The following is a 16,606-nucleotide window of genomic DNA, read 5'->3' as shown; positions in this document are numbered from 1 at the left end:
GAATGCCTATTGATGTTTCTTTCTGTCCGGGATCGAAAACAAAGAATGCACTGAGGTGTTCGAAGGCTTCCGTGAGATCAGTGACCCACGTTTCACGTGGTAACCTACTTTTTCAAAAAACTATCCAGTATAAGATCCTGTTTCACCAAAATATTATTCTGGGTATCTGTAATATGTGCATGGCCTCAAGTCTATCGAATATATAGCAACATTTGGTGTACCACAAGGATCGAATCTAGGACCCCTACTGTTCAATATGTTCATTAATGATATCGGAGCTGAGATTGATGTCAATTTCTTTTTATACGCAGATGACTTGAACCTCTCTCACAACACAACGTGTTCTAATGATTGCGAAAGTCTCGCCCTGAATTTAAATCGCGTTGCTACATGGTGTCGGAAGAATAATCTATCTCTCAACATATCCAAATGTAATGTAATGTCTTACTCACTGAAAACGAACTTGAATTTACACAACTACGTCATAAACAATCAAGTTCTGGAGCGTCCTGACACACTTACTGATCTAGGTGTTACTTTTGATTCACCCCTCTCTTTAAATAAACATATTGACACTACTCTAACAGCAGCTTATCGCATATATGGATTCTTAGTTAGAAATACAAAAGACTTCGGAAAAGCTTCAACATTGAAATTACTTTATTTAACTTTTTTTCGATCTAGGCTGGATTGTGCATCTATCGTGTGGAGTCCCTACTATCAGGTTCATTAAAATCAACTAGAAGCCCTACAGAGGCGCTTCCTAGAATATATGTCTTGTAAACTTGAAGGTACCTATCCTACTGTAGAAATACCCTATTATGAAATGCTTGAAACTCACTATTTTTGTAGTCTCGAGGTGAGGCGTAAATATTATTAATTTCTTTTTTTATTCAAGGTTATAAACAATATCATCACCTGCTCCCAACATATGTTGGGTTCCTAGACGGTCACCTAGAAATAGTATCACATTTTATCTCAACACTACGCGTACAAATATAATGAAAAAATCTCCAATTTATACAATGTGGGATACCCCTAATTCTGATAGTCATGTCCTAGATATATTTAACTGCCAGATTATACAAATCAAAAGACATTTCTTAGCAAACTGGCATTCATAGTTAGATATGAATGAACAAATGATGGTTTTGTTTTCGAAAAAACAAAACTGATCAGCGAAAAAGTAGAAACATTACCTTTTGAAATGATATCCGAAGATGCTAATTTCGAAACGTATTTCGGAATTATAATTAAAATTATTTGCAAGTACGTAAGTAGGTGAATTAGAAAAAGTTACTACGAGCGGAAATTGAAATTTTTATTTGTTGAGCTCGTTCAAAATAAAATGTTTTTTGGAGAGATACATAACAACTAACTACTGAAAAAATTTCAACATTGTCTTTACCACTGTTGGCTATAAACGGAGATTTTTGATCGCACCAGAATTTGAAAATACTCAAATACCGAATATTTATTTAAAAATATTAAATATTCGTTTTCATTATATTTGAAAATAATTAGGACTGAAAAAATTAAGTTACCGTATTCGAGTTAATGAAATTTTAAGTACTGTACATTTTGATTATTGTCCCGTAAATTTGGCGAATTTCAAGATACAATAAAAAAACAATTGTTCCAACAAAAAATCTAAAAAACATATAGAAAGAACACTACTCAAATCTAATGCATTGTTCAAATTGTTCAAATGAATGTTTTTGAAAGTCGGGAAACATTTTTGAAATAATGTGGCTAAATAGTATTATCTTAGAAGAAGTAGGTTTTCACTTTGATTTGAATTTATGTCAGAATATTAATGGGTCTCTCCAGGCTCAATATAGAGTTTGCATCGTTAAAAGAGAATTTGGGATACATTCTTTTTGTTTATCGATTGAGGAGGGGTGACCAAATATGTTTTTCTCTAGAAGCTTATATCTCCAAGAATATTCCTTTTTCAATAATTTTACCCATTGTTTTATTTGAAGTGTATATATTAATCCACTTCATCTAAAACTTTAGATATATTTTGATTTGGACTAAGTAGGTACACTTTTTTACATGCCGAAGATCCTTGAAAAAAATAGTAATGTACTTAATTGTGACCTAAAAATAAAGTGGTTCCGATAAATCAACAGAGGAAGGACACATATAGGTTTTCTATTCAAAAATAAATTCATTAAATTCAATTCGATATCTTTTTGAAATAGTACCAACTCAATTCTATTCGGGATTTTGGTCACAAAAAACTCAAAGAGTTCTACATTCTTGAAGAAAACTAAAATCATCTATAGTTTGAAATCTTTGAAACGGCCAGGGGCCAATTCAATTTCCGAACCATTCACCTAAGTAATATTTTTTTCACAAAGTGGGTGCAGCCTACTTTGCATTTTCGCTATATAAAATCCACATATATGGGTCAACGTATTCAAAAGCACGTTCCTTCCATACCGTGCCCATCTTTATCGTTTCCATTCCAGAAAGTGAGTGTCAGAGCATACAAAAGAAAACCACCGTCGATAAATTTTATCGGTTATGGTTATATCGACATGAAAAACGTGTCTCACGATTCAAATTCAGGTTACAGACGAACAATATGCGAACAAAAGTGCAATAACATTACACTTGCAAAGATGCAAAGTTATGAACTGTCGTTTTGTACAGTCTTCGATAAAGACGACGACAACGCCATAGTGCAATTCGTTTCGATATGGTCGGTTATTCAGTGTAAACCGAGGTGTGAACTGAAGCAAAATTGCGATCTTCTATTATTCAACAACAACAAAAAATAAATAAACACTTCGCTAGGAACGAATTGCTTTTCTTTATCGGAACGCCTAACTAGGTGAACCCTATAGACACGTTCAGAAAGTTTAAAGGAAGTCATGAGATCTCAAGATTCATCCAAATTCAAACTAATTGATCAGGGTAACCTACCATCATATATACAGTGTGTCCAAGATAAAGATGACTATCATTGGAATTTCGGAAACCATGAGATAAGTTTTTTTAATTATAGAAAAGTTGTACAATTTCATTAAAAGGCTGTTGAGGAACCCGATAAATTCCACTTATTTCCGGAAGATGTGCCAAAAAAACAAAACTATCAGATTTTGTTTTTTACTAGCTCTATTCAAAAGGATATAATACAATAGATGTCACATTCACGTTGCTTCTCATTTCACGAATATTATTCTGCAATATTTAGATAAAAAAGTATTCATTGTAAACTAAAACTTCAGAATTCTTTCGTCCATTAGACGGAGTTGTTATTGATTATATCAACATATTGAATTTAAGTTATATGGACGATGGATGTCTTTAAACCGTATTTGACAGCTATAAAAAGTTTAGAGAATGATTGAAACGGAGTAAATGTTCGGCGACAACTTTAGCAAAAAACGTCTTCATTCTGCCCCGGTATTGTAATTCACTTCTTTACTCTCTCTGAGTTTGTTCCCAAAAACATCAGTAAATGATTAAATCAGTTTTGATTATGGTAAGAATAAAAAATCCAAAATAGACTACAGAATTATAATTAAGGCCTAAACTCAGCCAAAAAATGAATTTTAAATTCCAAAATTATTCTGACCGTCTAACAGTATCATTTTTTTGTTTCTTGAATCAGAACCATGTTATTTTGATATCTCAAAAAAAAACACCACAAGAACATTTATCTTAAATGAATGTTATTTTATAGGAAATTTCTATTACCAAACTCTCTTTTATAAAAACCTATACATGCACTTCACACGTGGTTTTTCGTTATTTAAATGAATTGAATCTCTATGAATTGAAACACAATTCAATTTCTTCTTTCCTGACTTCTTGCAAAGAATTATTTGTTTTTTTTTCTGAAAAGATTCTCCAAATTCTATTGTACTTCAAAAAATGTTATTAACGTGAAGTTAGCCACATATTTCTAGCCACACTTTCTGACGTAGGGAAACTCTAACGTGGGATAGAGGAGCAAACACAGGCGGTGTTGTCAGATTGTTTTTCTTCGTTAACTTCCTACGATCAACATTTCTTAAGGTAATTAGAGTCGGGTAGTGATGTAATTCGATACGAAACCTCTAATCATTCACAATTTACTCAATATATTTCGAATGTCAAAATGATATAGGTATAGACCTTACTAATTTGTTTGACCCTTAGGGACAGAAAAAATTAATTCTACGAGAGACTATCAGTAATCCACCCGAAATATTTTGGGTGTCGGAAATTCTAGAGTTTCTCAAAAAAGGTTATAAGTATACGGGTTGAAATCAATTTGTTTTCTCGCAGAATAGCGATCGGTCAGTAACAAAAGTGTGGCTGGGCAATAAGTACCAAAAATAATTGTTATGTTAAAAAAGTTGATTGAATGTTCGACCAAAGACATATCAAAGTTTACAAATACGTGACTTGAACAATTTGTTTGACCAAAATTAACAGAAAAAAAATTTTGAAGGCATAGTAGCAATCCATTTGAATTGTCAGAAATTCTTGAATATGAAATTCTCATAGAGGATTGAGTGAAATTGCCTTCCGATTTCTTTGGATTGCCGTAGGAAACTTGGGAAAAAATTAAAACTTTTCCTTATACCATGAAATTTCTATTGAACAAAACATACCGTGAGAAAGAACATCTGGAAAAATTTATAAAACTGCTTTCAAATCCCTATGGATGCCCGTAACAGACTTGGAGAAAAATAAAAACTATTTCTCGTACCATGAAATTTCCATATGGAGGTCCGTTGCCACTGAACAAAAATACCGTGAGAAAGAACGTCTGAGAATATTCATGAAACTGCTTTCAGATCCCTTTGGATGGCCGTAGCATTCAGATCTCGTACTATGAAATTTCCATATAGAGGTCCGCTGCCACTAAACAAAAAATACCCTGAGAAATAACATCTGGAAACATTCACAAAACTGCCCATAGATCCCTTTGGATGGCCGTAACAGACTTGGAAAAAAATAAAAACTTTTTCTCGTACTATGAAATTTCCATATAGAGGTCCGCTGCCACTAAATAAAAAATACTGTGAGGAAGAACATTCGAAAACATTCATAAAACTGCTTTCAGATCCCTTTGGATGGCCGTAACACACTTGGAAAAAAATTAAAACTTTTCCTCGTACCATGAAATTTCCATATGGAGGTCCGCTGCCACTGAACAAAAATACCGTGGGAAAGAACGTCTGAGAACATTCATGAAACTGCTTTCAGATCCCTTTGGATGGCCGTAGCATTCAGATCTCGTACTATGAAATTTCCATATAGAGGTCCGCTGCCACTAAACAAAAAATACCCTGAGAAATAACATCTGGAAACATTCACAAAACTGCCTATAGATTCCTTTGGATGGCCGTAACAGACTTGGAAAAAAATAAAAACTTTTTCTCGTACTATGAAATTTCCATATAGAGGTCCGCTGCCACTAAACAAAAATACTGTGAGAAAGAACATCTGAAAACATTCATAAAACTGCTTTCAGATCCCTTTGGATGGCCGTAACACACTTGGAAAAAAATTAAAACTTTTCCTCGTACCATGAAATTTCCACATAGATGTCCACTGCCACTAAACAAAAATACTGTGAGAAAGAACATCTGAAAACATTCATAAAACTGCTTTCAGATCCCTTTGGATGGCCGTAACACACTTGGAAAAAAATTAAAACTTTTTCTCGTACTATGAAATTTCCATATAGAGGTCCGCTGCCATTAAACAAAAAATACCGCGAGAAATAACATCTGAGAACATCCATAAAACTGCTTTCAGATCCCTTTGGATGGCCGTAACAGACTTTAAAAAAAAATAAAAACCTTTTCTCGTACTATGAAATTTCCATATAGAGGTCCGCTGCCACTAAACAAAATATAATGTGAGAAAGGACATCTGAAAACGTTCATGGAACTGCTTTCAGATCCCTTTGGATGGCCGTAGCAGACTAGGAAAAATATAAAAACTTTTTCTCGTACTATGAAATTTCCATATAGAGGTCCGCTGCCACTGAATAAAAAATACAATTGGAAAGAACATCTGAAAACATTCATAAAACTGCTTTCAGATTCCTTTGGATGGCCGTAACAGACTTGGAAAAAAATAAAAACTTTTTCTCGTACTATGAATTTTCCATATAGAGGTCCGCTGCCACTGAACAAAAAATACCGTGAGAAAGAACGTCTGAAAACATTCACAAAACTGCTTTCAGATCCCTTTGGATGGCCGTAGCAGACTAGGAAAAAAATTAAAACTTTTTCTCGTACTATGAAATTTTCATATAGAGGTCCGCTGCCACTAAACAAAAAATACTGTGAGAAAGAACATCTGAAAACATTCATAAAACTGCTTTCAGATCCCTTTGGATGGCCGTAACACACTTGGAAAAAAAATAAAACTTTTCCTCGTACTATGAAATTTCCATATAGAGGTCCGCTGCCACTAAACAAAAAATACTGTGAGAAAGAACATCTGAAAACATTCATAAAACTGCTTTCAGATCCCTTTGGATGGCCGTAACACACTTGGAAAAAAATTAAAACTTTTTCTCGTAACATGAAATTCTGTATGGAGATCCACTGCCACTGAACAAAATTCCTCAAGTAAAAAAAAATCATATACAGATACGCTTCCACAAACAAAAATAATTATTAATATGTTCATCGAGGATGTTTCACTCAATATAAAGTACATAAATCACAAATTACATTCGAATTACTGTTCGGATATTGTTCCACAGAGATTATGCATCTTGTATGATACTGTCGAAAACAATTTTCGCACCTTCTGATTCGCCTTCCGCAAAATAAACATTTGTTTTCCATATCATCGAATATTGTAAGATTGTATTCTTTATACAATCCCACTTCTGTACACTTGGTTTTGCAACCATTCTCCTTTCATTAATTTCTAAAAGAAATAACAGCGATAGCAGAGTATTTTGATCGAGGCGGGCGATTATTTACACGTGCACGAAAGTATTATTGGGATTATAAATATTCCTATTACTCATTAACCGTTACTTTAATTTGAAAACTGTAGATGACTAATTTTTCGCATTTTTTTGTAATATCATTGCTCCGATCTGAAAATCGCGTTGTTGAAACTGTTTTGAAAATTTTTTTTTTCGCACTTTTTTTACTTGGTACCACTAGAACACAAAAAAATACGAATATTTAGTCATTTACAGTTTTCAAATTAGAGCAATGGTTATTGAGTAATAGAAATATTCATAATATCAATAATATTTTCGTGCACCTGTAAATCATCGCCTGTCTCGATCAGGATAGTTTGCTTTTGTCGCGCCGTATAGCGGACTACTCGTAGCAGTTACATGAATTAATATTTGTTTCTACATCCGAATAATTTTATCGATAAAAGAATACGTATCTCAATATTTCTGGAATAGGTATATTGTAGACGTATATGATTATTTTGCTTCAAATAGTTTTTGGATTAGTACTTAATTTTGTTTCGATTACTAAGTGAACTTAAGAATTTTTTCCAGTTTTGTCTGCTCATATCGCATATTTCAAAGAAAAATGACATCAGTCAGAAACAAATTTCCCATTCTGGGTTTAGCTGAATTTTTGAACGCGAATCTTGATATGATGAATTGTTCACCAGAAGACCTGGGTATCAATAGTCCTTTGATAGAGCAGGCGGCTCTGTATCTTTTTTCATCAAATACCAATACATGCCGTATTACGAGTACTTAGAAGAAACACAGGTGGTATAAGAACAATGATCAAGACTTCTTCGTTTTCCAATAGACACCAAGGCATTTCCAAAGATTTGAAAGGAAAAAGGATTTCTAAAATTATTGAATTTCTCAAAACAACAAATAATACCACTGATTTGTTTAGTCAACAAAGCTATCGTTCACCAAAATCCATTTACGGCAGAATTTGTGAATTCTCCAAAAAGAAGAATAATAATAAAAATAGGAAAGTTTTTTACACGTTCTGCAAGCAATTTGTGGATGATATTAAAAAACAAATGGAAGTGGCAATGTCTGATGGGAGCGACGATAATTTGTCATTTATGGATGTTGATATGAGTCATGCTAATATTTTCAGTTCTACACCTATTCACTCGAACCAAACGGATCAAAACAGTATCGAACATCCAGTTCAGTCATTAGGTGATGGTGTTTTCAATATTTCAGAAACAACGTTCGGTGAAGAAAGCAACGCTGAAAATAATAATCACTCATCATTCTCTCAAAAATTCAAATCAAATGATAGTAAAGTTGTTGAAACAAGTGATAAAACACGTCCTGATTATGAGAAAATTCCGGTTGAGCTCTCTAATTTGTATGACGAACAAATCTTATGGTGCAAAAAAATACTTCCCAGTGGCTCCAAAAATTTGAAAATAGAAAATTTTACAAGACCAACTTACGATAGGTGTACCATCAAGGAAGGAGTTTTTTCATTGACAAAAAATGAATTCAATGCCATTAGCAGGGATAAGAAACTTATAGAAGGTCAATACCAGCTGGTTATCAACAAAAAAATGAAATCTGTTAATAACACGTGTGCTCTATATTTCAAAGATCAACGTTTTCTCAAAAAGAGTGATACGATTAAAGTGTATGCATATTGCCAACATCAATGTAAGTCTTTCATTTTTTTGATTAGGGATGTTTCCAAATTGAAGGACATATCTCATACGGTAGAAGTATTTAGCTCTTCCATAGATTTCAACCATGTTGAAGAAATGGGTAAACAATTGAGAGGTGTCGAGAGAAATATAACAGAAAATAAACTGCTCCATTTGAAACCGTTAAACGTACTTCAGAATGACGTTTTATCATTGAAAGAATATTCTATATCGATATTGAAAAGTAAGGAAAATGTTCGATCTGATGCTGTTTATAGAAAGGCAAAAGCAGAAATCACTGCCAAAAACGATAGACATAACAACGATTTACAGGATTTGCTTTTGATGCAAAAAGATCACCCCGAATATATCAGATCTGTAGCAATTTCTCTTCAAGTTTACATTTGGAGTGAAGAACAAATATTTTTGGCAAACAAAAGACCTACTCTACATCTAGATGCGACGGGATCTATAATAAGAAAGCCTGATAAATCATTTAAACGAGTTTATTATTATGCTGGTGTCATACAGTTACCTAGAAATAATAGAGTTTGTCCTGTTCTCGAAATGGTTTCATGTGAACATGATGGTGGATCAATCGGCGCTTGGTTATTGAAATTTAAATCATTTCATTCATCTTCGAATTCTAGAAAATGGCCTGCTTTCGACTGCGTGGTGGTTGATTTCAGTTTTGCCTTTTTAAATGCTTTACCTATTGCTTGGAACTCTATGGGACTTCAAGAATACCTAGAACTCACATTCGATGTGGTTTCTAAGTCCAAACCATTTCCAAAAGATAAAATAAAAATTTGCGTTTGTTGCTTTCATATGTTCCGTATAATGTCAGAGGATATAAAGGAACACTATCAAGATAAAACAGTTCAGGTACATATTAAAGAAATAATGGCTGCAGCCTTCAAACTTGGTAAATGGAATAAATTTTGTAAATAGTTTCAAGATTTATACGTTATTTTGAATTCACCAACTGAAACACCCCACTTCAAATCATGTTTACGTTCACTCCTAAATATTTGTTGTGGTTCTGATTCTAAAATTGTCGGAGAGGATGCCGTTATTTCAAATGGAAATGTAATAGAAAAAAAACAATATTTTAAAAACGATACATTTTTCAGAAACAGCCCTTTTTCAAATTCTTTCAAGAAGTTGCTTCACAACAAAGACAACTCATATTGCAGGAGAATACTGGAAATCATTTTCATAGAAATCTATATTTCAATTCTAAATTCTCAACTGTACTCATAAAAAAGTATCTAACCTATACATCTTTATGGACAACGTTAACTCTGGAGAACACCGATAGGAAAAGTAATGCTCCTATCGAAAGATATTTTGGTGTCGTCAAAAACACCATTTTGAATAAGCATATGGGACAAAAATGCAGCAGAGTTCTCAGAAAATTGAGAAAATATGTGCTTTTCATGTATAAAGAGGAGAAACTCAAATTGACAAATAAACGAGGTGTCTGTAATAAACGTAAAAAAACTACAGAGGTTCATTCTGATATGGGCATTGCTTCACAGGAAGTTTGGAAGAAAAAATTAAAATGTAATAAAAACAACTTTAACAGTAGTTCCCTGAAGAAGATGTTGAACGACAAGTTATTGTCGGATTCTAACAACTTACCGGATGATACAATTCACCCGTGCCTTTATTGCGGAATAGGATTCCTAGACCACACAGCAATTTGGTATAGGTGCGACATTTGTCAAGGATGGGTTCATGCATCCTGTGAAAGGAATCCTCCGGTGATCGATACCGATCCATTTTATTGTAAATTCTGTTTAGCATCGAAGAGTTCTTTACCGATTTCTGATTATAAGAAAGAAGTATACCTGAACCTCTCAAAGTGTTCCTTGTTTTACGATAGAGAATATAATAAATCATGCGCTGAACTACTTGATATCGAGCTCAAGACTAGAGATCAGTCTGATTGTCCACTATGGTTTATAGATAGACAAAAACGAATAACAGCATCCTATTTTGGAAAAGTCATTAGGGCAAACCGAGAATCAACTCTCGAAAATATTGCATTTCAAATTATAGCACAGCCTCAAATCACCACAGAAGCTATCACCCACGACATAATTAACGAAACCAATGCCAGATTGTATTATAAACAAATACAAAATGTGAAATATCTGGACTGGTCATTCACGAAACCCATCAGTTTATAGCCTCTTCACCCGACGGGTTAGTTGGAGAAGATGGCATTCTGGAAATCAAATGTCCATTCAAAATAAGGAATAAGGATCCTAATAATGCCATCAAAGAAGGACTGGAATATCAAGTAGTGCCTTGTTTAATAGCCACTCGAATATATTTATACTCGATTGGTGAGAATCACACAGACATTGAAAATTTCCAAATAAATAGTGAGAAGTTGATTCTTCCAGTTCTCCACAATTATTCGGGCATAACTCCGCAACCCAACCAGCACCATTTTTGTTTATGTGTTGTGAACTTTTCAAAAAGAGAATTTGTGTTCCTCAATCTTGTAGGTAGCTCTTTTCATGAAACTAAATCATATATGAATAAATTTTTAAAATATCTCAGATATTATAACAATTTAAACAATAATGCTTCAATGAATACAAATGGATAGGTAAGTAAAGTGTTAGTACATGATAAACAAACTGACAGTTTCAGTTGTGGAGTGTTCATCCTTTATTTCTTTGAAAAAATAATGAAGGGAGAATCGCTGCAAAACCAAGTGGACATAATTGACTACAGGAATTGTATAAAGAACACAATCCTACAACATTCGGATGACATGAGAAACAAATGTTTATTTTGCGGAAGGCTTATTGAAGAAATTGATCATCGAATCAGAAGGTGCGAAAATTGTTTTCGAAAATATCATACAAAATGCATAATATCTGCGGAACGATCCACGAACAGTAATTCAAATGTAATTTTTGATTTATGTACATTATATTGAGTGAAACATCCTCGATGAACATATCAATAATTGTTTTTGTTTGTGGCAGCGTATCTTCATCTGAAATTTTCTTACTGGGGGAATTTTGTTCATTGGCACTGGATCTCCATCTAGGAATTTCATCGTTTGTTTGAAGGTGATTGACAATGTCTCATGATGAATTTCACTAGTTCGGACTTCCATCACCCAGTCATCACTCGAAAACGATTGTAGATACGAACAATCGAAATCGAAACGTCGTGAACTAAAGTAGCTTGAAATCTCTCAACTCTTTATTTTCTTTTTTCATTTATTTATTTTTATTTATTATTTTTTGTTCAATTGCTCTATTTTTACTTGTATTTTATTTCACTATTATTTCATTTCAGGTTTTTTTGGTTAATATAATTGTTATTTTCAGCTATTCATTTTTAATTCTCCTTTTTTAGTTGTTTCAGGGATTTCAAATCATTCTATATAGTAGAGACAATGGAAGTCCGAACTAGTGAAATTCATTAGGAATTTCATAGAGATTTTTTTTCCTGAATGTATTCAGATGCTCTTTCTTACGGTACTTTCAGTTCAGTGGGAACGAACCTCTATATGGAAATTTCATAGTACGACAAAAAGTTTTTATTTTTTTCCAAGTTTGTTACGGCCATCCAAAGGTATCTGAAAGCAGTTTCATGAATGTTTTCAGATGTTCTTTCCAACTGTATTTTTTGTTCAGTGGCAGCGAACCTCTATATGGAAATTTCATAAGTAGTACGAAAAAAAGTTTTTATTTTTTTCCTAGTCTGTTACGGCCATCCAAAGGGATCTGGAAGCAGTTTCATGAATGATTGCAGATGTTCTTTCACACGGTATTTTTAGTTTAGTGGCAGCGGACCTCTCTCTATATGGTGATTTCATAGTACGAGAAAAAGTTTTAATTTTTTTCCAAGTGTGTTACGGCCATCCAAAGGGATCTGAAAGCAGTTTCATAGATGTTTTCAGATGTTCTTTTTCACAGTATTTTTTGTTTAGTGGCAGCGGACCTCTATATGGAAATTTCATAGTACGAGAAAAAGTTTTAATTTTTTTCCAAGTGTGTTACGGCCATCCAAAGGGATCTGAAAGCAGTTTCATGAATGTTTTCAGATGTTCTTTCCAACTGTATTTTTTGTTCAGTGGCAGCGAACATCTATATGGAAATTTCATAAGTAGGTAGTACGAAAAAAAGTTTTTATTTTTTTCCTAGTCTGTTACGGCCATCCAAAGGGATCTGGAAGCAGTTTCATGAATGATTGCAGATGTTCTTTCACACGGTATTTTTAGTTTAGTGGCAGCGGACCTCTATATGGAAATTTCATAGTACGAGAAAAAGTTTTAATTTTTTTCCAAGTGTGTTACGGCCATCCAAAGGGATCTGAAAGCAGTTTCATGAATGTTTTCAGATGTTCTTTCCAACTGTATTTTTTGTTCAGTGGCAGCGAACCTCTATATGGAAATTTCATAAGTAGTACGAAAAAAAGTTTTTATTTTTTTCCTAGTCTGTTACGGCCATCCAAAGGGATCTGGAAGCAGTTTCATGAATGATTGCAGATGTTCTTTCACACGGTATTTTTAGTTTAGTGGCAGCGGACCTCTCTCTATATGGTGATTTCATAGTACGAGAAAAAGTTTTAATTTTTTTCCAAGTGTGTTACGGCCATCCAAAGGGATCTGAAAGCAGTTTCATGGATGTTTTCAGATGTTCTTTTTCACAGTATTTTTTGTTTAGTGGCAGCGGACCTCTATATGGAAATTTCATAGTACGACAAAAAGTTTTTATTTTTTTCCAAGTTTGTTACGGCCATCCAAAGGTATCTGAAAGCAGTTTCATGAATGTTTTCAGATGTTCTTTCCAACTGTATTTTTTGTTCAGTGGCAGCAAACCTCTATATGGAAATTTCATAAGTAGTACGAAAAAAAGTTTTTATTTTTTTCCTAGTCTGTTACGGCCATCCAAAGGGATCTGGAAGCAGTTTCATGAATGATTGCAGATGTTCTTTCACACGGTATTTTTAGTTTAGTGGCAGCGGACCTCTCTCTATATGGTGATTTCATAGTACGAGAAAAAGTTTTAATTTTTTTCCAAGTGTGTTACGGCCATCCAAAGGGATCTGAAAGCAGTTTCATGGATGTTTTCAGATGTTCTTTTTCACAGTATTTTTTGTTTAGTGGCAGCGGACCTCTATATGGAAATTTCATAGTACGAGAAAAAGTTTTAATTTTTTTCCAAGTGTGTTACGGCCATCCAAAGGGATCTGAAAGCAGTTTCATGAATGTTTTCAGATGTTCTTTCCAACTGTATTTTTTGTTCAGTGGCAGCGAACATCTATATGGAAATTTCATAAGTAGTACGAAAAAAAGTTTTTATTTTTTTCCTAGTCTGTTACGGCCATCCAAAGGGATCTGAAAGCAGTTTCATGGATGTTTTCAGATGTTCTTTTTCACAGTATTTTTTGTTTAGTGGCAGCGGACCTCTATATGGAAATTTCATAGTACGAGAAAAAGTTTTAATTTTTTTCCAAGTGTGTTACGGCCATCCAAAGGGATCTGAAAGCAGTTTTATGAATGTTTTCAGATATTCTTCCTCACAGTATTTTTTGTTCAGTGACAGCGGACCTCTATATGGAAATTTCATAGTACGAGAAAAAGTTTTTATTTTTTTCCAAGTGTGTTACGGCCATCCAAAGGGATCTGAAAGCAGTGTTATGAATGTTTTCAGATGTTCTTTCTCACAGTATTTTTTGTTTAGTGGCAGCGGACCTCTATATGGAAATTTCATAGTACGAAAAAAAGTTTTTATTTTTTTCCTAGTCTGTTACGGCCATCCAAAGGGATCTGGAAGCAGTTTCATGAATGATTGCAGATGTTCTTTCACACGGTATTTTTAGTTTAGTGGCAGCGGACCTCTCTCTATATGGTGATTTCATAGTACGAGAAAAAGTTTTAATTTTTTTCCAAGTGTGTTACGGCCATCCAAAGGGATCTGAAAGCAGTTTTATGAATGTTTTCAGATATTCTTCCTCACAGTATTTTTTGTTCAGTGACAGCGGACCTCTATATGGAAATTTCATAAGTAGTACGAGAAAAAGTTTTTATTTTTTTCCAAGTGTGTTACGGCCATCCAAAGGGATCTGAAAGCAGTGTTATGAATGTTTTCAGATGTTCTTTCTCACAGTATTTTTTGTTTAGTGGCAGCGGACCTCTATATGGAAATTTCATAGTACGAGGAAAAGTTTTAATTTTTTTCCAAGTGTGTTACGGCCATCCAAAGGGATCTGAAAGCAGTTTTATGAATGTTTTCAGATGTTCTTTCTCACAGTATTTTTTGTTTAGTGGCAGCGGACCTCTATATGGAAATTTCATAGTACGAGAAAAAGTTTTAATTTTTTTCCAAGTGTGTTACGGCCATCCAAAGGGATCTGAAAGCAGTTTTATGAATGTCTTCAGATGTTATTTCTACCAGTATTTTTTGTTTAGTGGCAGCGGACCTCTATATGGAAATTTCATAGTACGAGGAAAAGTTTTAATTTTTTTCCAAGTGTGTTACGGCCATCCAATGGGATCTGAAAGCAGTTTCATGAATGTTCTCAGACGTTGTTTCTCACGGTATTTTTGTTCAGTGGCAGAGGACCTCCATATGGAAATTTCATGGTACGAGAAATAGTTTTTATTTTTCTCCAAGTCTGTTACGGCCATCCATAGGGATTTGGAAGCAGTTTTATGAATTTTTTCAGATGTTCTTTCTCACGGTATGTTTTGTTCAATGGAAATTTCATGGTATAAGGAAAAGTTTTAATTTTTTCCCAAGTTTCCTACGGCAATCCAAAGAAATCGGTAGGCAATTTCACTCAATCCTCTATGAGAATTTCATATTCAAGAATTTCTGACAATTCAAATGGATTGCTACTATGCCTTCAACATTTTTTTTCTGTTAATTTTGGTCAAACAAATTGTTCAAGTCACGTATTTGTAAACTTTGATATGTCTTTGGTCGAACAATCAATCAACTTTTTCAACATAACAATTATATTTGGTACTTATTGCCCAGCCACACTTTTGTTACTGACCGATCGCTATTCTGCGAGAAAACAAATTGATTTCAACCCGTATACTTATACCTAACCTTTTTTGAGAAACTCTAGAATTTCCGACACTCAAAATATTTCGGGTGGATTACTGATAGTCTCCCGTAGAATTAATTTTTTCTGTCTCTAAGGGTCAAACAAATTAGTAAGGTCTATACCTATATCATCTCAGACATGTACCCATATTTGCGAAATTTTGGCATTCGAAATATATTGAGTGAATTGTGAATGATTAGAGGTATCGTATCGAATTACATCACTACCCGACTCCAATTACCTTAAGAAATGTTGATCGTAGGAAGTTAACGAAGAAAAACAATATGACAACACCGCCTGTGTTTGCTCCTCTATCCAACGTTAGAGTTTCCCTACGTCAGAAAGTGTGGCTAGAAATATGTGGCTAACTTCACGTTAATAAAAATGTTGCAGTGACAATCATCATGTGTCTTACTTCTAGTGAGATAACAAAACAGTGTAGATCAATTTTGATTACACGACATATTTCCCAGTATCGATTTTGTTCATTTACAGATGAATTATTGTAGGCCCAATCACGCCACAATCAATACACTTGTGGAGATAGTTACTATCACTTTCATCAACAGCTTTCAATAAACACAGTTAAGTATATTAAGTGTTTCCATATGATATGCCTGTATGGTTTTAATCCATGGAATAATCAGTCCATGTTTAATAATTTTATCAACTTATTGGAAATATCTATTGAAGAAAGCATATAACTCCACCTTTTCATTACAAACTCAGCTTTACAGCCGCCTCAAAATTGTTCTGATTTATGTAAAACATAAAAACCAACTAGAAATATCCAGACATATAATAAAGCTAATTTTTCAACAAATACACTTAAATAATTGCACAATGGAATATCTCGAGAAATATCTATAACTTACTTAGAAATCATATAAATTCTAGATCAATCTGTTCTGAGAATTAAATA

The 16,606-nt window shown here is 33.7% G+C and overlaps 1 protein-coding gene across 2 annotated transcripts in view; it reads right to left on the bottom strand.

Annotated features, from left to right (window-relative positions):
• LOC111502532 (Death-associated protein kinase related) overlaps window positions 1-16,606 on the bottom strand; it is a 361,534-nt gene that overhangs the window by 343,824 nt on the left and 1,104 nt on the right. The gene's annotated exons all lie outside the window — the stretch shown is intronic.

This window comes from Leptinotarsa decemlineata, unplaced genomic scaffold, assembly GCF_025532065.1.
Source record: "Leptinotarsa decemlineata unplaced genomic scaffold, Ldec_3_MD MMD2_tig00001064_RagTag_RagTag, whole genome shotgun sequence".
NCBI classification, from domain to species: Eukaryota; Metazoa; Arthropoda; class Insecta; order Coleoptera; family Chrysomelidae; genus Leptinotarsa; species Leptinotarsa decemlineata.
The sequence above is the reverse complement of the archived record's forward strand: the minus strand, read 5'-3'. Positions and strand labels throughout refer to the sequence as shown.